At 40.6% G+C, this 24025-nt stretch overlaps 1 protein-coding gene across 1 annotated transcript in view; it reads right to left on the bottom strand.

Annotated features, from left to right (window-relative positions):
- Window positions 1-22103, bottom strand: part of MGAT5 (alpha-1,6-mannosylglycoprotein 6-beta-N-acetylglucosaminyltransferase) — a 111957-nt gene extending 89854 nt beyond the window's left edge. The window contains exons 1-2 of the mRNA XM_058810010.1: window positions 22008-22103; window positions 10777-10865 (exon numbers count right to left, since the gene is read on the bottom strand). The gene's annotated coding sequence lies outside the window, so the exon portion shown is untranslated. The remainder of the gene's footprint in view (window positions 1-10776; window positions 10866-22007) is intronic.
- Between the last annotated feature and the right edge of the window lie 1922 nt (window positions 22104-24025).

Below are 24025 nucleotides of genomic sequence, written 5' to 3'. Positions count from 1 at the left end.
CAATCTGACATTCATAAAAATTAATAAGATTCCCTCCCAAAGTTTCTTTTCTCTGGGTTGGACAGTCCCAGCTCTCTCAGCCTCTCATCCCATGGCAGATGCTGCAGTCCCTTACAGGTACAACTTCTCCAGTCAAAAGTTAAGTAGGTAGGGCAACCCATTTTGACAGAGTGGAAAACCACTCAAACCTGAACACTTCAAACCACACAGAGCACCCAAAGTGGTGCACAGGAACATGGGAGTTCTAGAAGTATCCATAAATGTTGTGGCAGCAATTCAGTTACTATTCTTGTTAGCATGGCATCATCTGTGAAAAACTAAATACTATTCCTTACATAGATATAGTACTTGTAATACAGAATAACATAATAAGCATAAAATGACTCAGAGGTTAAGCACAATTTACAGCTTCAACTGAGTTGTTAACTCTGAAAGTGTTTTAAAAAACCAAGGTATTCTGATGCTTCTCACACTTACTTGAATTTTACTACCAGAAGCTGACATTTGCCCATCTTGATCTGCTGTAAGTGAAATATTTTCAACACAGTTGTAAGAACAGCATCAACATAAGTCTGTATGTAACCAAACTGAGAGCCAGCAATAAGAGCAGCAGTAAAAGTCTACCAAATGAGAACATACACATTGGAGACACAGTCCAAGGTACCAAGCTGGTACACTGTATAGGTTTTTAAAGGCTTACTAAAACTTCAAAGACTAAATTAATAAGTTTCATGCTTCAAATATCTATTCCAAGCATCTTACTTGATTTATGCACAGTTAGTTTTTAAAAAAACCCATGCAGATAAAGAATTTTGGAGCCAACACTACAAATCTTGCAACCATTTACTAGAAAAAGCCATTAACATCTTGCAAAACCTTTTTTTTCCTCCAAGCAATAAGCATTCCTTCATCAACACAATTTCCTACACACAAGTAAATGTATTTTGGCCTCAAATCTTGGCTGCCTTTATCCGAGTAAATGATACAAGTCTTTTTAAAATGCTTTGAAAGAACTGTATATCCAGTATGAAAGAAAGGACAGCCATAGATATTCTTCCACTCAACAGCTTTCCATAATTGCAGTATTTTATCAATGAAACTTTATGCAGGTTACTGTCAAACTCATTCTGTTTCCCACACAGTCCCAGAATACATTGCAAAATATCATTAAGCGTTTGAAAAGGATCTACTTTCATCCCAAGTGATTAAAGACAAGCTTGGTCAATTCTCATATTTAAGTTAAGGCAAGACCAGAATACAGCACACCTAATTTCAGGTCCCTTTTAAAGATCTTCCCACTGGCTCTTTTCAGCAGTACCTTCCTCCAGGTACCTTCATCTTCAGAACAGGATTCTGGTTTGTCTGAGTTGCCTTATGAGTAAGACTTCAAAGTTCTGCTTTAAAAAGTCTGTTTACCAAGTATCCATGGATATATGCAGTCTTCAGGAATTTACTGAAATTGAGTAAAACTTGACTAGCATCTCTTATATCAGATGCAAGTCTCCACTAGTGTAATGAATGTGCTTATCCCATGCATACACATACAAATTAAGTTAAAGCCATTCCCACAAACAGTCCCCCTTTTGATACCTCAAAATCTGAGTTATTAAAAATAAAGTAAATTAATTATCCAAAGAACTTGAGTATCTAGGCAGTATTTTCTCTTCCATGTGACTGCTGCCAGGTAAGTAAAGAGCAGAAAGCTGAAGCTCTGTGTGATTTATACAGTTTTCAAATCATCTTCCTGGAAATTATTGAGTAAGTTTACCAAATCTCTACAATTTCAGCTTTTTCAGATTTAAGAAATACAAGTCAATCAAGTCCTGCAGATATTTGATATTATTTATTTCTATATTGTGTGAGTAAAAGCAAAACAAATGACAAATGATAAACAGGAACTGCAGAGGAAATGGAAGGGAAAAGGAAGAAAAGGAAGCAGAGGTGGACAGTTAAAGCAATTCTGAAGGGACAAAAGGGGCACGTAAAGCCTCAGTGAGAGATAATGCTCCCTATACCCCAACAGCTGTTGAAGAACAGTAGCTGAATTGATTTCTTCCTTAAACAAACCCGCAATAACTCTCAAGAGTTGCTGTGGAAGGAAGCACGGGGGGAAAAAAGCCCTGCAAAGTTCATTTTGATTTGAGTGGGAGAGCTCCTGGGACCTGGCTGCTGCCTTTCACTGCTGACAGTGCCCCCAGAGCTGCACCTTCTGTGCCTGCAGAAGACAGGAGCATGACTGGAACTGGGTTCTAGGATGCAGGGATGTCACTTCAGGCATGACATCTCCCTCGTGAATGTGACATCCTCCTACTCCCTGCCTTTCACTTCAGCCCCCTTTTCCAGAGAGATGAAAACCTCACCAAGCCATTAGGGGAATTCTCTGTGCCACAGAGTGTGCATTGCAACAGCTCTTTTGAGGCAGTAAAACTTGGGGCAGGAGCACCCACAGAAATTTACATCAAGCTCAGTCCAATACATGTCTTTTCACTGAAATGGGCAAAGCCTATCAATATTAGCATGCCAAGCCAGCAACAAAACCCACACAGTTTAAACAATGTTGTCAATACAGCATGATATTACTCATACACTTCACACTTATAGTGCAAATTATCATCTCTCCACCTCAGTTTGGCTTCCTTTCCCATCATAAAGGGCACAGAAAAAGGAAATAAAACAGCTACAGCAGCTAAAACCCTCCACATAACATTCTAACATTCAAGCTACAATAGCCTTTATTTTTCTGCTTCCTCACACTTTTCAAAAGTTGAATAAAAATTCACAGAGGTGACCTCATAAATAAGGCTGGTAAAGCATTATGGTCTCAATCTGTAGGAACAGGTGACAAAATGCTTACCTTCCAAACAGCCACACACACAGCAGATGGCAACCCCTCGCTAAGTGTGGAATTGAGGAACAAGGCTCTCTCTGCAATCCCTCACAAGCACATGAAAGGTACTGCTAACAAGGAGAAAAACATCTGGAGGAGAGTGTTTATATATGGAACACAGTTGTTGAATAAGCAAACGGAAGTGGGAATTTGCATTTGTTAGTGTATCTATGGTCTGGCTGCTTTGCAAACAGCTACAAGGCAATGTAAGGAAAACCCAGACAGAAAGGCTCAGAGCATTTTTGGGGCAATGTGTACACAATGTTTTCCCATACCTCTTTTACAGCATGTGCAAAATGAACAGCTTCAATGGCGCATCTGACTTTTATTTAGATATTAAAGAAAAATACCATTTTTTAAACTTGTGCACACATAAAATAATCGTGTAGCGGAAAGCCACAGCACAAGACAGTGTGAACTAAGCAAACAATCCATTGCTTTTTCTGTACAATTTCCAGTTGTCATTCTAAATTAAAACAGGAAGAATTTAAGGAGCTGTCTGTTTTCAGATGAAAATCCCATTCCTAAACAGGATTAGCTGGTAACCTAAAAATATCAGTCAGTAATCTCCAAAAGTCATAAGCTCATGCACCCCACAAGTCCAATACCAATCACTAACTAAAAGAAATTAGGTCAGAATCCAAATCAGATCACACTACAGTAGCATCAATCTTCTTATTTCAGAGCTGTCACATTTTAAATCTGTCACACAATTCCTACATAAATTATTAAAAACAGAGGAGATTTGCCTCCAAACAGAGACTAACTAAAAGTGACATTCTAGTTTATTGTGACAGTTTAAAAAAATACATATCTTCAGTCACTTAAAACCTACATCTCTAAATGCACCCCATCAAGCAAGCAAACCAAAGTTATCTGACAGGCTGCTTTTGTCTCCTTAAAATGATCTGCGATCAGGTGACAGTTCTGCTGTCACTGCCATGGACTACTTTCCTTGTACATTCCCAAATCTTATTTTCTATATGTAAAAAATAATAAACAGTATAAAACATCTGACAATTTTTGAAATGTATTGGTGTAAAGCCACACCTTTTCACAATGACAAGAGTCTTGCAAGATGCAGACTCCAGGACACACATGAAGTATTTGAGCATACTGCAATAACTTCCATCTGCAAGTCATTAGCTGCACTATTAATGTAGTGGCCATTTCAGCTCACATTGTTGACTGCCTGCCTTGACTGAGTGCCATTTGGGCAAAACCACAAATATCCAATGAAAGCATCTCACTGGTACTGTGTTCCCAGAAGTGGCATCGCTGACTTACTGACAATTATCACAGTTTTTAATGGCTTTTAACCTTGGTGCAGTTCACTGACTGCCACTGCTGGCAAGGAGCAGCTATGACCAGAAAATAAGTTTTATCTACAACTTTTAGATAGAGGCTGACTCCAGAATGAGAAGCAGCATGATACTCAAGTCCTATGATATCTTCAACTCGAAAATTCACGCTTTATCTACAAACTTGTCACCAAAGACAAACCAACTGGGTAGCTAATGGTGGCAGTACACTTCAACACTCTTATTTTGTCTAATTTTATGGTGACATTTATGAGCTGTAATAAGCTATATGAGTCAGTGTCATAAGCCTTCATAACACATAACGAACTAGAGGGCAAAGTAAGTGGTTCGCCTCCTAATTAAACAATAGTTTAAATCCTTGCCATGCAGAATAAACCTCTTATTAAATATCATCATTTTTGACTTCTTATATAACAAGTTTCTGTCTATCCCTGGCTGAGTTACAATGACAATCACAAGTCTACAGACCACCAATTCCTTTGGGAAGGGACATTTACCGACTGCAGTTTGAGAAAATATAGAAAATGTCATGAGAAAAGCCAAACAAATTTTGCACTCCTCACACATAACCACCCCAAAAATGTCCCAAAAACCCCACATCCAAAAAACACCAAAACAACCCCAACAATAAAACCCTGCCCAATGATTTAACCAGCTTCTACTGCCTCATCTTTGCTAGTAGACAGAATCTACATTTCCCTGTGTGCTCTGGGCCCACCAGAAGGTAAAGTACTGTCAGCATGACCTGGCACATGAACAATGCTCTGTAGACACAGGGTGCAACCAGCAGACATTTATATCACCATATCAGCGGTGCAAATGGCATTGAACAAGCAGGGGGTTTGTTTGACTTTGTTCTGCTTCTCTCTCCCTTGGATCAGTTTACTTGCAGTGGACCATCTCTGCTAATTTTAGCTGCAGTTCTCAGTCATTTTCAGCCAAATCCAAATAGTTTCTCAGGAACTCATACTCCCAGGCATGTAACATCACACTGCTTAACTCTGACAAACCAAGTTTGCATATTCTTGCTACAGGCAAAGCAGAGAAATTGGAGTTCTCTTCATACCACAATCTAGCAGTGATGCATAAAAAACAATCAAACCCTGCAGTGAAGAAACCTTCACTTCATGCTCTCTTGTGATGGGACATCACAGCTATGAGAGGATAAAGCACAGTCAGCCAACACAAACTCAGTTTGAATGCAAGGCCCAGTGAAGAGCTGTGGGACCCAGCTTGTACAGCCTGTCATGGAAGACAGGCATGAGAGGCCTTTTTCCTGCCAAAGTGGGCTGACAAAAAGGTTAGCCTGGACAGTTAAATTTTCTTGCTGCCACAGCTGTCAGAGAGCACTCCTGCGTGGCTTGTCACTTGTCACTAGAAGTTTCACAAAAGAAGGTAAATCTATTTCTTTTCCTCTTCTCACCCCATCTCCCCTGGAGCTACGAATTAATTAAAAAAGCTTAAAGAACTATAAAAGCCATCAACAAGAGGCAGGGAGAAGTACAATTAAATAAACCCAGTAATGTAAAACCCAAACTGCAGGCAGACAATTGAACACAGTATCCCTGGGTTGATGTCAATATAAGGAAGGTGGAAAGAGCATTGTGTTACAATCTAAGCCTTAAGAGCAAATTTCTTTACACTCATATCAACATAATAATTTTCTAATGCAGGAAAGAAAGCAGTTCAAAGCCTCAGCTGAAATATAGACTGAATAGTAATCTCATAACCTTTGTTCTCTGTTAAAAACTTGATGGACTTTGCTAGTGTTTGTAATGTCACAAAACATTAGGCCTCCATCAATTGCTTACCTCATTTTGAAATGGGCAACAAGGTATTTCTTTTCAAGGAAAGAAGAAACTTCTAAAATATCTTGTCAGCTCTACCCAAAAGCTTTACAGAGCTCTTCAGTTCCAACAGCACTGATCCCATGATCCTACAGCTATTACTTATGGGTTTGTCCTTGAAGAAAGCCCTGCCAGTGACACAGCACCTGAAGAGGGTTACTCTAAAACAACCCCTACATTTCTCAGTAGTTACACCATTTGTTATGAACCAAAACCTACTAATGCTAATGTCAGAATTATCTTCTGACACAAAATCCACCAAACAACAACCACGACAAATGAATTAACTTTCACCAATCTAACATCTTTCTTATCAACAATATTTAAACAAAACAGTACTGCTTGTATAAAGTACAGACGGCTCTTAATAAGAGGTCAAATGAATCAACTTATAAAGACCAGTTTCTCAGGTGTGTGCCAATATACTGTGGACACCTTATCCTGAAAATGTATTAATGGCTGCATGCCAGTCCTACTTCAAAGAAAACCACCATGCGAGTCATAACTAAGCCCTCCTCTAATCACAAACATGAAAATTCCTTAACTCTTCAGAATTTAAGGGGGAGGGCAGGCAGACAAAAAAGAAAAAAACAAAAACCTCAAGAAACCCATACATGACTTGTTTTCTGCCAAAGGCAAAAACACCAGGCATTCTCTAAAGGGCTGAGATGACTCTGAACATTTTAGAGGATGCTGTTCTGGGCACATTCAGCAAAAATGCACTAAGAACTTGGAAGTCAAAGAGAGCTTCCACAACAATGATAATAGATCCTTTGAAAAACAATTATCAGAGCAACTATGGAGGAAAAAGTGCATGTACATAAGCAAATAGGACTGGACAGAAGAAAATAATCGGCAGAAAAACAAGATCTTCAGATTCAAATAGGGAAATACATTTCATTCATTTTCCTCATTTCTCTCAAGTTGTTAGCAACCTCTAATGTATTTTGTAGTATTGCTCTTAACTAAGATTTACCAAATGTTATAGGTACATATTCTAGCATTAGATAACTTATTCCAAAACAAAGTTAGTGCATACTTTTGCTATCTCTGTTACTAAGATCTGGGAGAAAGAAAAGCCAAACAAACCCAAGAAGAAAGGTTTTTTGTAACCATAACAAACAATAGTGAGGTTTTATCTACATACTTCTTTGAAGGTCATCATAATGGGCCATAACAAAGGAATTGTTATCACCTAGGTTAAAATCTGATGAATTGTAAATAAAGATCACAACTGCTTATATTTGAGCTGAAGTACTTATGCTGGAAAAAAGCATACATCCACCATCTGGTGCACAGTAATTACAGAAATTAAAACCACATTTCTGTGGCCTGCCTTTAACAATTTTTACTGATACAGTAATACTTGATCTTCTTAGGGAGCATAATCTAAACTCATGCTGTTAAATGATCATAAGACTATGCAGTGCATGGCATAAGCAGTTCATTAACTGGACTCTTTAAAAACACTTGCTCCCCAGTATTAGTGGAAACAGTTCCTGTAGGTTCACGTCACGCCGTTCAATTTAATCCACAGGCAAGGCAACTTAATTTCACACCTGCTGAGTGATATCATGATGGATGGCACCACAGCAGGTCATTAATTTTGTTTCCTTTTGATTAATTTCACACCATACACTGGACACAGTCTTTTGAGCTAGGATGTCTAAGAGCAAGACTTAATGCCTGCAAAGGGCTAAAATCAGGTTTTGACTGCTTGCCAAAAGGCAAAGAACCCAGATGTGACACAAGTGAAAGGGAGCTTCACTAGGCTTGGCACTGAACTCTGACATGGTTACAGGTGTGGCAGCATATTTTAAGTGTGTTGTTCTTAAGTTCAGCCATAAAACAGAAATTCTGCAATGAAACCCTTCCATCATTTACTTACTGATGGTATACCTAACAAGGTAGAAAGATTTGCTAAGGCTACTATACTTCCTGATTTCAAATATAAAAAAAAAAAAAAAAGGCATGATTACACAGGATGAAAGAAGAGGAAGGAAAATATAACATCCAAAGATGACAACAGCAGCCAGTGTTGCCACCAGAGCAGAAGGGGAAGCAGTGGGTCGTTTTGTCACTCCAGTCAGTGAGGACATCTGGGGTCTTTGGAGGCCTCTGGACCCAGAGCAGAGGGTCAGGCACAGCAGAGGGCTGAGCAGAGCCAGCTGCTCACAGCTGAGGAACAGCCTGATCTCCCTGCACTCACCCTGCTGCTCACACCCCCCTTTGTGCTACATGTGCCAAATCAACAGATCCCTCCATGAGCTGATTCAGCTCATGAAAACAAAAGAAGCCTTTTTCTTACATTAGCTTTCTGCTTGTTTCACAAACCAAGCTGTCTAACAGATGGGTCAGGTGCATATCAGGGCTGGTGAAAATGAAAAGGAGAAATTGTATCTTCTGGTAGCAAAGAGATGTTTAGCTTAGACCTTCTCCCCCTTTTATGGGATGATTCAAATTATCAGCCCCAAAAGCCTCATCTTTGTTGACTACAAAAGGACCTGAGCTTCCTAAATTCAAATTAGGATGTGCTTTCATCCCTTCTTTTCCCTTTCTCTGTGCACCCCAATATTCTACAGCACAAATATCAGGGAATCATTATTGCCTGTCACTCATTCAAAGCTTTTGCTCTTCTGTTCTTCAAAACAGTGCTTTACAACATAGCATGAGCAAATTTTTAATCTCTTTCTGATCATGAAGAATAATTTAGAAAACACAGAAATGCTCATGCTTACCAGCAGCCATTTTTGGTAAGAGAAACTATTGCAGTCAAGTCAAAATAGTGGAGAGAGTGACAGGGACAATGGTTTTGTGATTTGACAAATGGAAATGACGTGGGACACGTGATTCAGTATGCATGGCTTAAATCTCTCAGCGTGACAAGCTTAAGTGAGGAAGACACGAGCTACTCTGACTCCATCTGTGCCAGCAGACTTCCACTTCTCCAACCAGAACTCGCTGCCCCCTCACATCTGCCCACAGAATTTACCTCAGCGTTCCCTAGACCTTACTGCAAACTAAGTAGGGCAATAATTAATTTGCTATTTCAGCTGCAAATCTGGTCCTGCTAGTTTGATTAGCATAGTTCAGGCTGTGTAGACTGGCCTGTCCATCAAGGTTGCAGGAATCTCTCCTACAATCATCCTGTTGTCCTCTTCTGGCTCAGCACACTGACTGACATCATGACTTATCATCAAGTACTTGATCAAAGGCTCCGCACAAAGTTTGAATAGATGCTGATTTGATGTGTTATAATGGTTACCTGTTTATTTGCCAACATGTAATTTTCAGCATGAACTGAAAAGTTTTACTGTCAGCTCCTATAAAGAATGTAAAATCAGGATGAATAAGAAGCTGGATTAATAGGACATAGCCACTGAATGGAAATTCAAAGTAAATTATCTCAATCATCAGAAGCTGTGAGCTGGATTTTGTGGATGCAACTCCCATTGCTGGCAACCAATTGTGACAATTTTGACAGTCAGGAGTACCCAAGGAAGAGGTACAGCTTCAACAAGATTTGCAGCAGTTGAGTTCTTGCTCATCATCACTATCACATGGTTCACGTTACCAATGGGAAAGTGAACATTTCAGTCCTTTCCCCAGTTACCCACAACACAGTATAAAGAGTTTGTGAGAGAACCGGTTTTTGAGAACAGGTTTTTGGTTTCTGAGGTTTACATTCTTGGATGTCTAGAGAACACCTGGGTGCACTTCCCTTTGTATGTCTCAGTTCTAAGGGGCTGCTGAGGAAGCCACTCACTTTCTAGCCAAGATCTCTTTGTAGCTGAAAAAATCCCAAACAATAAAACATTCCCTACCCCATTCTAAAAAAACCCCACAACCTAATACAAAACAATGTCCCAAAACCCCCAAACTGAACATCAACCAAAACCCTAACTAAGCCACCCAGGTGACATTTCTCAAACAACCAAATTCTTATCCTCCCCAGAAAGTGGTGGTACTTTCAAAATATAGAAACCTAATCTGCCTGTACATAATTTGAAATTAGGAAACAAGAGAAGCCAAACTCTCAAGGCAGGTCTTAAATTGGTTTTTTTTCATCTCACACAAATAATAAATAATTAAGGTGAAATTTCCCATAAGTGCATAGATTAATGCTTACCAAATCTCTTTAATTATTAAAGCAATTTGTGAACTAAAACCTAAGTGCAATAAAGAATGAATTTCAAACTGCTATATGTTTGCATATATTCATTATGCACATCACCATATGTCAGGCAGAATCTCTGAAGGTGAATCTCAAACAAGTGATTACCACTGAAGCAATATGATGGAGAATAAAGTAGACAAGTGATGTATTTAGCTTCATCCTATCTTTGTCCCTAGAGAAAAGCATTCCCTCTAGTGTGGGAAGGGGAGGACGGGGAAAAAGCCTAAAAAATTAAAACATGTTTTTCCCCAACACTAATGACCCATTTTAAACAGTCTTATGTAACTCAAAAATGAGATTATACTTGCGTTGTCATGGATTTAATTTCATATTTTCCAGCCTGAATCATATCAGAAGGTTATTTACCTCACTTGTCTACCTTCTGAACTTACTCAGTTAAGAAATTCAGTCCTCTGCAGCTTTTCAAACACATTAAATAAAAAAAAAAAAGGGGGAAAATTTGGTGAGGTAATTCTGCACTTGTCTGAACTGTACAAGGTTTAAACAATCTGAAGCTATGTAATTATGTTAAATACCTTCTACCTTCTGAAATTTTCACCAGTCCTGGAATTCCCCCACGTGTGCTCTTCAGTGTTCTCAAACATGTACGTTGAGCTTTTCCCTCTGCAGTGCTGGGAACACAAACCAGTTCTTAGAACACTTGGTTTAAACTGAACCACTGTCATTAAATAAAAAGCTTTTCCAAAAACAAGGAGAAATGTGTTCACTTTGGTAGCTATTCTCTAAAAGGGTCACATAAAATTTAGCAATCACAAATCTCTGCCACTCATAGTTGTATGGATGGAAGAGACAAAAAAATGTTCCTTCTAGCAGAAAATGTTGCTGCAGAATATCTTGCAGATGGACATTAATATAAATTGAAAACACTACCTATGTACAACAAAATATCCACGTATTTGTCAAACATTATCTGAATAACAGGGATAAGAGCTACAAGTCAGACTTCCAAGGTCCACTCAAAAACATTAGGGTATTATTTAGGTTTGTTCTCTTGTGTTTCAACAATACAAAAACATTATAAACCATAGAATGTAAACACCAAGGCTTCCTTTCTTCTCCCTCAAGCATTAAAAAATCTCTAGAAAATCCCTCCTAAATAGCCTCCTAAATCCAAATGGTTTCCAGATGAAAAAAGGAAATTCAATAAGCAATATTGTCCATCTCCAGAATGGTGACAATGAAAAGCTCTGCATTTTGATCTAACAAGGTTCTTCCTAGAGCCACGTTTATATTAGTTAGGTAAATGTACAAGACATAAAATAAACCCACAGACAGGAATACTCATCTATAAATATGTAACCAAAACCATCTATTTTCAGACAATCCATTTGAAAATTATTACAATCCAGCAGTTAATGTAAATGCACAAAGCTGCCAAAAAGATCACTTACAGCTCTGAGCAGAATGTAAATGATCTTGAAACAGTACTGTAGTACCAGCAGAGAGGAAAACAGACAACACTTTCCTGATACTACCACAGATGAATGGATTTCTTTACTGTTTAGTCAAACCTAATGAAGAGAAAAAGATAGGCAAAGACAGAGGAATAGATTTTCTAATAATATGAAAATACTCATTCCTTTCAACTCCCAGGGGAAATGTGCTGGCAAACACATCTTAAAAGTTGATACAAAAAGCCTTTCTCTTTTAAACTGCGTATCACTGGGCTACATTGATTTATCTTTGTAGCAGCCAGGATTTGACAGATAACCTGCAAATAACTATTTCAGGCATTATCTTATCGCATTTCAACATCCTGAGCAGTCCATTTGCTGTGTAAGCTACAACCACGAGGATCCAACACAGACCATGGTATCCTTACACCCAAATTCTTCTGGCTCAAGTGGGTAAATGTGTACCTGAGCCATCAGAGGCCACCAGGGGCTCTGACTGCAGGGGGACACCAGAACACCCCAGCCCTCACTGCAGGAGTGGCTGGAAGGGCTCAAGGCCAGGCTGGATGGGGCTCTGAGCAAGCTGGTCTGGTGGAAGGTTCCTGCAAGAAGGCTGGAATGAGATGAGCCTTGAAATCCATTCCAACACAAACCATTCTGTGATTTTATGGTCAATTATGATTACTTATTATTATTATTCTTATTTTATGATACCTATTATTAGGTGTGGTCTTAAAGAGAAGAGCAGTTCAAGCTACTAGCCTCACAAAAGAAAGAATAAATTTTTTCAATAACATTTTCCTCTGTATTTCAGAGGAATATGATATTTCTTCCTTTTATCACTTAACAGTTTCCAGCTTAGACTGTTATTTTAACAATGGGAAAACTCATATCTTACAGTTTGGACTCAACATATGACTTGAGGTTCAGGACTGAAAGAAGCAGCTTAATTATGACATGACAGCAGCTAGCATGGATTTACTGGACATTTCAGAAGATAGAATTTTAAAAGCTGTCTAAATTAAGATTTCTTTGCTGCCTTGCTCTGCTCAGCTTTCCTGCATTCTAACAGACCACTGAGACAATGTAAAGTTTCAAACTTAAATTTTCTCCATAATATTTTCATTTGTTTATCCTGACTAGCTCTCTTTGGGAGGTATAATGATAGCCTTAGATTAGATTTCTACACAAACATTTATAACAATCAAGCCAAATATGTTATTCCAGTAATATATTGACTATATTAGCAAAACCATGGAAGATAACTCTGGTGCTAATAATCCCAAGGGAAAAAAATTCTGTAGATTAGGACAAATTACTGGACATTCATGGATTACCCAGTTTCAATGTGCTACTTCCATTTTCTGTGAATTCAAAACTTGTGCAACATGGGCAGTGAGTCAGACCTTCAGTAAAAACACCCTCAATCATTATGGACATCCTGAGGTCACTTGAAAAAGCCTCATCAGAAAACAAAAAAAAAAGCAAACCAGGAAAGAGGAACTGTGAGGAAACTTTGTTGTCACAAAGAAAAAGATGAAGACCAACTGTCCTTGTGAAGGCTTGAAATCAATGCTTCAAATCATCTGTTTTCATAAATAGGTAATGAGCAACCCAACAGAAAGGTACAAGGTAAGCTAGAACCTATTATTAGATGATTATAACAAAGATTCAGCACAACTGCACATACAGCATTCAGAGACTTCATCAACTTTGACTTGTACAGAAAAAAAAAATTCTATTTAGGCATGTCCAGTGGGTGGAGCAGGATGAGCGAGTTCTCTTTTAATCAATTCAAGAAGTCAAGGAGTTTGGCAAATAAGGACATTTCCTAACTTTTTAAATAAAAAATATTAGGTTTTAGAAACTGAAGACAAAATGCTTGGAGTGAAATAGCAAAAGCCATTCAGAAGTCTGGATTAACATAGAAATCATGCTGTTTTTACAAGCAGAACAGGGGATTAGAAAGCCCTCCTCACACATAACAAAACCCACAACACCAAACCCAAATTATGCAATAGATTGAGAGATTATCATGACTATCATGACATCCTAAATAAATTTCAATAAAAGAAATAAAGACCTGAACACCATAGTAAACTGGACAATGGTTAGCACTGCTCTGAGGCACACACACAACACAAGTGAGAATATATTAGCAAAAGAAAAAGAAGTATGAAAATAATATTTGACAGATTTCTTTCTCTGTTTGTCAAATGCAAGGACGACAGAGCTGGTCACTAAAAAATAACAAATGAGAAGGTTTTAATCCTGCATTTTTGTGGCCTGGACAAACATCTTTATCCTGAGCAAAGCGCTTGATCCCCATAGTACAGGCAAGGTAGAGACTGTGAAGTTCCTACAGTTATTTCTGCCAAACTACAATGCTGCATCAGCAGTCTCTTTAATTAAATGTCAAATTTCAGTTAAAGAATAAGGTGGGTGGCATACTTAAAAATATTCTGTAGCTTGTCAAAGGGCAAGAGTACACCTTCATTAAAAAACCCTTTTCATAATGCACACCAAAATCAATACTGTGAAATCTGAGTTGTACATCAGGAATTTATACAGTAAGGAGGCTTTTTTGTTTTTAAATTTGGATAAATAAACACAAAAATGTATATTGATAGTAGGCAATGGAGCTCAAGTTTTCCATGTCCACCATGGAAACAATATTCAAAGGTAGAACAGACTTGAGGTACAAACAACAGTCTGAATAGAGTCCAAGACAATTCTAACAAACCAGAGTACTAATGGGGGATGGGGAAGAAATCCTTTCTTTAGGTACAAAGGTTGAAGAAAAATTGCACTTCAAATGTAGGGGAAAAAGAACCCCTGCTTCTTAAAATATTTTTAAATCCCAATTAATGAGAAAACAGATTCTTCAGATCTCCATCTAACCCCCTTCTTAAGTCTAAAAAATGTAAAATTGATGTAGAACAGTTTTCCACACATAGTTAAACTACAATACTATTTTTCAAGTACAGCTTTTTAAAAAGGAAGTTTTTTTCCTTTTATAAGGCTCACAGTTTTCTTTGCTCTAGAAGCGGCCACATCCATGCCAATATCTCAGTGTGTAAGAAAGTGTTCCCAGCCATGTTTAAGCGACTCAGAAGTGGCATTCTATGACATTACACAGTGCCAAAGCTATGCATCCAGTACATATGGAAACTACGATGCCAGGAAATGAATCAAGGTACAAGGTCTTTAATGGAAACTGAACAGAAGCTAAACCTGGTACAAGTTTTTGCTCTGCATCAGCCAGTACAGCCCTCAAAGGAAAGTTTAAGTGTACACTTGGGCCTCATTGTGCTGGTTTTAGTACACAGAGCCAGAGGTTTAAGCAGCATCAAGTCAAAAAGAGCTTAAGTAAACTGCAATGTGCCTTTTACAGAATTCACCCACTGTGGTTAAACTCTCCTGACATCACCGGAAAGCTCCAGCCCTTTCACCACAGACCTGTGGCAACACTGAATCCCTGCTGGTAACAAATCAGCAGTGCTGCAACAACTGTTCCTTTGCAGGTTCAGGAGCCAGACGGGATCACCCACCAAAGGGGAATTCCAAACTTACACTGGGAAAGTCCAATTTCCACAGAACTTCATCACAGATGCAAGTATGCAGAAACCTGTGATGGAAACCAAGCCCTTGAGCACCTTCCAGCCTGGAGCTCCTCCTTGCTCCCTCAAATATTCTCTAATTTACCTTGGGGAGAATTTTACTATGATAGGTCAGGTGAAAGTTACTGTAACCTTTTCCTCAAAGGAATCATAATAATCCCTTTAAGTTATCAATCCAGAGTCCAAGGGGAGTCACTTCAGACACTCAAAGACTTCACAAAGATTCACAACTGGGAACAAAACGTGATTCAATAAGCTGTCAGAGGCTTCAAACCACCAGGATGTAGATCCAGTAACAGGTCAAATCACTTTGTGGAACCAAGCACTGCTTCAATTTGGTTTCATTTCTCACATCATTAATACAGCCAGAAGTTTTTATTTTACTGATTATCCAATTTCGTGAACTTAGGAATGCTGAGCTGCTGAAAAAACTCAGGGAAAGTACTCCAACAAGACCCACAGCTTATTTATAAGGAGCACATTTTGTCTTTCAAAAGAAGTTAAGTTATCAAAAGAATTCTTTTTTTTAACTATTATTGTTGATTTTTTTTAAAAAAACTCTACTGGTATTTAAGAAAATTTCTATTAAAAGTAACAAGCGAATGTTTTATTTTAAGCTATAACCATAAACATATTTAAAGTTTAACCATAAAATATGGCAACCTGATTACAAGCCCTTAAAATTAGATTAAGTATTCAAAACTGGTTAATTTAATGTGTAGTAAAATAGCTGTTAGCTTCAGCAGAAAAGCCACTGGAAGCATTCTGCTCCTGCATGATTTTTTGCAGTCTAGTAAAAGAAAAGCAGCTGCATAACTGCAGAAAGAAAGAGATGTGAAGTGTAAACAGAATGATGCTGCATTTCACCATGCCCTTGGAGGATCAATAATCCTGAGAGAGAAACTGCATTTCACAAAAATAAATACAGGGAAGCAAACTGCTCATTTTTACAAGAACTTAGAAACCCAAAACAATGTGCTAAGGGACTGATTGGAACAAGGCAGCTTTAATAATGGGGTCAAATATGCTGAGACACCTAGGCTGAAGTCTGAGAGGTAAAGATTGAGAAATCATTTTTTTTACTTCTCTACAGCATGTTCCACACCTTTTTCCTATACTGTCAGATCAAACCTGTACAGGGAGAAGCAGAGACTAGGGGAAAGGAAATGAATTTGAATTCCTGATACAGAGGTGTAGTGGTGCAGCATGAAACTTTCTGGTGTAACTTAGAGCTGGTGTTTTCACTCTTCTAAATCTAGAATACAGAAAATTAAGTCATTGCACAAACTGTACTTGAACAGGGCCTATCAAGAGAGACTCAGAAATTACTTAACAAGCAATTACATAAGCTTGTTAGGAGGTAGATTATCTCTTCAAGGATGTTTATTATGAATACTATACCAATTTTCAAATTCACTGAATGAAGGAGTTATGTATATTATGCAGACAAGGTTTATGTGTCTAATGAAATGTTTTAGACAGTGCATCTTCAATCAAAATACATTTTATGCTTCATTTTATAAAAAAGAAGGTCAAAACAGAAGAGAAAATAAAAGTTTAGTTATGTGGGTCCTTAAATACTTGAAATTGTCTTCCAGGCATATCACATGCATTCTGCAGAGTTCAAAAACTGCATTGAAGCTGCATTGAACAGTAATAGTTCTCTGCAGAAAAGGATCAGAGAGAAAGGGTGAGGACAGAAAAAAAAGAGAGGTGAGGGATAAGACAGCATTTCAAACTCAAGAGAACTACTGCCCAAGGGAATATATGCTCATACAGAAGATTTTTATTAGAAAAACAGCAAAAATGTGTTAATCCACTCTGGTCACACATTGCAGACAAGAGGACTATGACACAATGTGGCAGAACCCAAATGTTCAGCATCTTCCAAAGATCAAAAACCATCCAGTTCTCACAACATAATCTTGGGCAGGAACGGTAATTCACTGCATTTTGTACCTTTTACAGCAATGTAGAATCACAAAATCTCTTTGGTTGGAAAAGGTGCTTGAGAACATCGAGTCCAAGGGTCTGCATGTCTTTTGAACACCTCCAGGGATGCTGACTCAGCCCTGGGCATTCTGAAAGCCTGAAAACCCTTTTGGTGAAGGAGTTTTACCTGTATGCAATCTACTGCTCCATTAGCAGCTGTCTGAGAACGCCTTGCTAGCAGCTCAGGTTAAATAAAAAGCTGAACCAGTCACAGTGCACACAGGAAAGGAGGAACAAACCTCAATAGGCAATGGGAACAAGCAGCAATAACCTCATTACCTAACTCTAACAAGAGTGAAAAAAAGCTTTTAGCTTTAAAACTATTCTAGAGAAACATAACCACAAGGAATACATTTCATGTCAAAGATTATATATAAAGAAATGTAACAAACTACATGACCCATGAGCAACAACCAATTAAAGTAAAATCAAGTTCAGCCTGCTACTTGTAATCTAGGGAAATCCTTTTATCTAAAGGACAAGGTCAAAAGAAGTGGTTGATCACTTTCAAAGATTACAGGACTTTATCAGGATATAAAAATCAGTAGGACAAATATCAGCAGGTTAGACAAATAATCAAGGTTAAACAGTTTGGAATGCCTGTGGGATATATGAAAAAATACAGCTGGCTAAGAGGAATAAGAGGTCCTTGTGAGACTCAAAGGGCCAGGATCACAGGATTCTTAACTCATACAAACCATAAATAATAAATCAAATGAATCACAGCATTGACTTAAGCTTTCGAGAAAAGGACTTTGCTGTTTAGAGTACTGTAAGAGGGAATCCCTGTCCCCCAAAGCATTTCCTCTTGTACTTTCACTGCAGTGTCTCCCTAGTACACAAGCTGTCACACAGGTATGAAATCTCTCCAGCAGAAGTTGCTAAAAGAAAGAGCTGCATCATGGCCTGACTGCATGCACAGACCTTGGGCTTGAAGGATTGACCTGATTAGAGCAGCAAGACTTCTCCTTGTGGAAAGGCAAGAACAAAACCCCACAATTCATCTCAAGACAGCTGGACTATTCCAGCTCGAGTAAAAGAAGAAGGCTATCCACTGTGACAAAATCTGCACTGCCACAGAAAGGCACTGCCTCACACCTGGAGGCTGCGTCAGTGCTTGTGTTGCCAGTGCTTTGTCATTATGGTGGCTCCTCCTCAAACCACATCCACTGTAGAGAGGCTATTTCATTATCCAAAACCCTCCACTGAACTAGTCTAAGTTTGTACAAAACTCTACTCACCCTCTCTGTAGCCATAATTTACAGTAAATTATCAACTCACAGGAACAAGGAAGAAATAGTAAAAAACAAAACAGGGTAAAAAGCAACAGAAATCTATCAAAACATGATCTGAGTGAGATTTATACCTCAGAGAAATTATACTTCATTACATTATAGGTCTGAGTTCTTCAAGAAATAAAAGTTAAATAGATAAGGAAACCTTCAAAATTTCAATATTCTATGCCAATAACAGAAGGTGTACAGATGAAAGAAAACAAGAGGATTTTGAGTGTGCAGGCATACAGAGGGTAGCAAATGCAAAATTCCACTCTTTCTTCTGAAGTATGGAAGGACAAGAGATTTGTTAGATTTTTGTATTCTGGGTTTGTGGTTTGTTTATTTTTTTTGTTTTGTTTATGTGGCATATGAAAGACAGAGATGCACAAATATTAACTTTGCAAAAGTAGAGAGGAATAAAGAATGACCTTATTCCACTCCAAGCAGTTAATTTTTTTTTGAAATTGAAGATGCAGTAATAGCAAAACTGCTTGATTCCTGAAAGAGTTTCCACTCATCAGATTCCCAGCTGATTAGCACTGTGTAGCATTTTCATTTCCTCAGCAGCTGCTTCCAATATTTTTCCCCAAGAATTGCTGCTGGAGTACTCTGGTTCCAAAACAGGCTAAGCAGAAGAGTTCTGCAGATACTTTGGGGACAATGTGATAGAAGTGAAAATGCAATCAGAACCTGGCACTTTGATATTCATCAGTGTATTTGTTTCCACATCTACTTAAGAGACTAAGCAAACACTAAGTCAAAAAATCTGTTGGCAAATAACCATGATGTTTGCCACTGGATCTCCCTCGGGACTGCTCTTCCTCAGAAAAAAAAAAAAACCTGAACTAATTTTCCCATTCTCTCATAAAACACCAAGTCTCATCTTCTCACATGAACACTGCATGAAAACATGAACACTGCATTCACATAAGCCTTTAAAACACCCACCACATAGCTAATAAATTTAAATAAATCTATTAAAATTTTGGAGCCAAGATGAGGAATGAAACTGCACACTAAGCTATTTTACTCAACAGAAGCAAAAGCAGTGAACTTGTTAGATGACAGGAGCATACAATGCCAAAAACATAACCCAGCATATGAAATAAAAAAAAGGAATAATTTCAGACTTGAAGGGAAGGGAGTGGTGCTAATAAAATTCCACGTACTATCTGAAGCGTAGAAATTAACAATGCAAAGCTTTCTTTTACTTTTTAAAACAAGGGAACAGAAGGGAATCTGTTTGGAGGGAGAAGACTTAAAACTGATGAGCAATTGTCTTTATTCTAAGTCATTTTAAGAATTCAGAACGCTTCACTATTTTGCCAGGTTCTATTTCATGAAGCAGATTAAGGATTTTACATGATTTGCACCCAGTGTTGCTGGCTGCTTCCCAAGTTTTAGGCAGTCTAGTTTGGGGAGCTTAGACAACCTGATCTTCTTATATTCAGCACTCAGTCACTTTGTCTTTCAGCATCTTTTCAGTCCAGGCTGTATAAGCTGCCTTCCTCCGGGACAGCAAGATGGATTTATCACTCAGAAAAGAGGAAGCATATGTTCTTATTTAATCCTTATTCTGTTCGTACAAAATAAATCCATATTCTACATAAGAGCAACAGGAAACAGCCTGCATATGTTAAATCAGGAAGAATAGACATTTCTTTCAGTAAACATACTGCTCCACGGGCCATTTAAAGAGCAAACTACTCCCTACACCTCAGATTGGCAAAGAAGGGAAAGCTGAAGTGAAAGTACCTTGAATGCAATAAAAGCACCAGAAAGAAAGGTGGAAGGCTTTTCCCCTATTGCTAGGCTTGGTACAAGCAGCAGTAATTATGTGAACCGTGGGTGCTGCAGCAAGCAGGGTTTCTCATGAACTACAGTCAGAGTCATTACACAGAAATCAAGAAGGAAAAAGGTAAATCATCCATTCAGACTAAATTGAACTTTGCGTCCCCAGGCAAAATGGTTTCAATAATGTAGAAACCAAGAACTAACCGTTTTTTTGAAAGCTTTTTATGAAAGGGCAAAATTATGCTGGAAGAACTGAGATCACCTCATTGATTTGGGAGCAAAGACATAGCCCCAGTCTGGAAGCAACTTTAAACGCTGTCCTCCCGAGGACAGAGATTAGCAGATGAGTGCCAGCGACTCCCTCCACCCTACTGGCATTTTACACACAAAGCTGTTTGCTGAGATAAAGCACTTGCACAGCACTAAGTCAAAATTCATTCCTGTATTTAGGATTATGAGTCATGTTGTTGAAAAAGCCATCATACTATTTCATGGGGACAAGGCTACAGAGCTTTTTAGGCAAATAAGACTGAATAATAACACGAATCTCAAGAGTAAGCCTTCATTTAAAGTGTTCTATTCTTGCTGCAGTTATCAAGAGAGATTGATGTAACAAGACCTAGTGCAAGAATCGAGAATTCATTTTCTCAGGTTTGCTGACCCCAATGCCGGCAGGAAAAATATGCTCTCCAAAGATGAGACTGATACTGTAGCACAGCTGGGAAAGATGGAACCTACAGACTCTTGACAGCGGGGAAAGCCTCGACCAAGATTTACTTCCGCAAAACCGAGTGACACTTATTTTCCCCCTAAACGTGCTACAAAGTAACTTTGCATTAAACAGTTGCTGAAACTCAAGAAAAAACAATACAATGCTTGTTCAATGTAGGTCCGCACACCTATGCAATCACATCAGGTCAGCCTGATGCGATTTTGACACAGAAATCCCTGCGACCAAACCACAAGGTGATGTTGATGTGACAGAAACACTGAAGCTGGCAAATAAAAAGCACTGTGTTTTCCAATCCAAACCTCTGGCAAATTACAAAAAAAAAAAAAAAAAAAAAAAAAAAAAAAAAAGAGAAAAAGTAGTAGCTATGGCAGCCCAAGGCACGTTTGGCACCGAGGTGACAGCTTTCAGGAAAACCTCTTTCTCAAATTCACTTCCTAGAGGTTTACAAAGCATTGGAGAGGGAACAAAACCACCAAACCGGGTGGAACCGAGAGCTTGTAAATGGCATCACAAGGGGGAGATTTCAACAGACTCTCGCCCAACATCCATCCTCCCACCCGCGGCACCGCCGCCGCGCTCGGCGAACCCTCTCGGTGCGCCCGGGGCCGCCCCCCGCCCGCAGCCGCCGCCCGGCGCGCCCGGCCCGGGGCCCCGCGGCTCCCCCCGCCGCGGAAGGTCGTTCCGCAAGGTGACGGGGGCGGCCGGGCCGCGGCCAGCACGGGCCCCGCCGCTCCGGGGCGGCCGCTGGGCGCTGCCCCCGTGCCCGCATCCCTCCCGCTCCGCGCCCGCCGCCGCGCCCGGGCAGGCGGGGGCGATGCCGCCGGGCGGGGGGGGGGTGTTGTTGTTAGCGTGCGGCCCCCCCCGCTCGGCTGCAGCGACCCCCGCGGCGGGGCTGGGCGCGGCGGCGGAGCCCCGGTGGCCCCGCAGCGCGGTGCCGCCTCACCTGTCCGGGCGGCGCGCAGGTCCCCGCGCCGGGCGGAGCGCGGCGCAGCGCCCATGGCCGAGCGCGGGCGGAGGCGCGGCCGCGCCGCCGGGGGACGGGCCAGGCGGGGGCGGGCGGCGCCGGGGAGCGTCTGCAAAGTGCCGGCCGCGCACGGGGGCGCAGCGCGGCGGGGCGGGGCGGGGCGGGGCGGGGCGGGGGGGGGGGGGGCAGCGCGCGCGGCCGGAAGCGCCTGTGACAGGGCGAGGCGCAGCCAGGGAGCGTCTGCAAAGTGCGTGCCCGGGCGCCGAGCGCGCAGGGCGGCCCTGAGGGGAACCGCCCGGCCACGGCCATGGCCGCGGCCGTGGGCACGGGCATGGGTGTTTTGGCACGGCCACGATCACCGGGCACGGTGACAGCCGCCGCCCGCCGTGGTGAGTGAGCGGAGGCGGCTCCCGGCCTCTGCCGCCCCGGGCTCGTCCCCCTCCTGCGAGGGTTTCCCTCAGCAAAGCCGCCGGCAGCAGCGCGGCTTTGCCCGCGCTGGGCGGACGCGTTATCCCGGCCCACACGTTTCCTAAGCATTAGAATGAGGTATTTGTGTCTGTTCAGCCGCTTAGGCTGTCCGTAAAACACGCTCTGCACGGCACCAGAAGTTGGCCTGTGAGAGCCATTAGCGCAGAGGAAGCGGTGTGTTGGTGCAGGGAGGAGGTGACTGCTTTGGACAGTCTCTCGTTCGGCTCAGCTTCAGAGCGGTCTCTGTTCCCTCCAGCCTGCCTCAGAGCTCATAGAGGCTGGGTGACATCTCGTGGCCAATCCTGCTCTTCTGTATGGATACAGCCTTCTTTCATAAGGACAAACATCAAAGTAAAAAACTTTCTGGTCACCTCCACAACGTCATGTAAATTAAATAAACATGCCTGTAGGTTATAATGAGATGCAGAACTCTGGTCTATCTCTGTCGCAATATTCATCACATGCCTTGAATCTTCAGGAAATGGTTAGGAAATAAATATTTTTTTTAATTAACAAAATGGGTATGGTTTGGTGGCAGTGGACAAAAATCCCTGCTGGTGTTTGGTGACATTCCTGTGGGATTTCTCCACACAGGACAGAAAATGATGATTCACTTTCTCGAGGTTTACGAATGCATGCTGAAAGGCACTTGTCTGCACCCACAGGCATCTGCAGCAATGCTGAGTACTCAGAGTTTTGCTTTTCACCCAGCATTGTGCTGTGTTCCTGCTTAGAAAAGCTCACTGGCCTTTAATGACAGGTTAGGGATTTGGAAACTTTATGAGGCACTGAATGATCAAAGCCTGGGACATCCTTCTGTGTAAGATGTGGAACTTCTTATATGATCTTCTGAGGTTTGTGTAATGGGCTCGCATCACAGGGAAACAAAGCAGGTGAAATAACAGCAACTACAGCACTTTCGTTCTTTCCCATTTATTATGGTTTTAATTTGTATAGCTCATATACAGGAGCTGACCTAACACTGCAGTCACTTTTGAGCTTGATAAGTTCTTATACAGAAGTATTATACAACAGTGTTTTCCTAGCAGAGCTCTTCCCAAAGGGAACAGTAGCCTTTATTGGCTTACAGTTCTCAAGCTGGATCATGTCAACCAGATCTCCCATTCAGGGACAGGATGGTACACTACACGTTCCACAGCATTTATATCTGACATAGCTGCATGAAAAATTTGGCAGCTATGAGCAAATTACCTGCCTTGATTAGGGAAGTGCAAATTGCATAAGTGAGGAGGCTCCCTGCTTAAGGGGTTTTCCTAGAGAAAGTTTGGAAACGTTGGATTCTTGGATCACAGTAAGCAAGAGACTGGAAGAAGAGAGAGCGTAACCCCCTGCAGCACTGAAGTGTCAGTAGAATCTGAACTGACCACTAAGATGTTTATTCTGCATTTACTGTGGGACAAGTAGGCCAGCAATTATTCAGATTTAGCTCTGCCAGGCCTGTCCCGCATTGAAACTTCCACCCATCTGCTTGCTCATTCCATGACCATAGGAAGAGAGTGGGTGGAGGC

Source organism: Ammospiza caudacuta, chromosome 8 (genome assembly GCF_027887145.1).
Source record: "Ammospiza caudacuta isolate bAmmCau1 chromosome 8, bAmmCau1.pri, whole genome shotgun sequence".
In the NCBI taxonomy this organism is placed as follows: domain Eukaryota; kingdom Metazoa; phylum Chordata; class Aves; order Passeriformes; family Passerellidae; genus Ammospiza; species Ammospiza caudacuta.
Note: the sequence above shows the minus strand (reverse complement) of the source record. Positions and strands in the feature narration are given on the sequence as shown.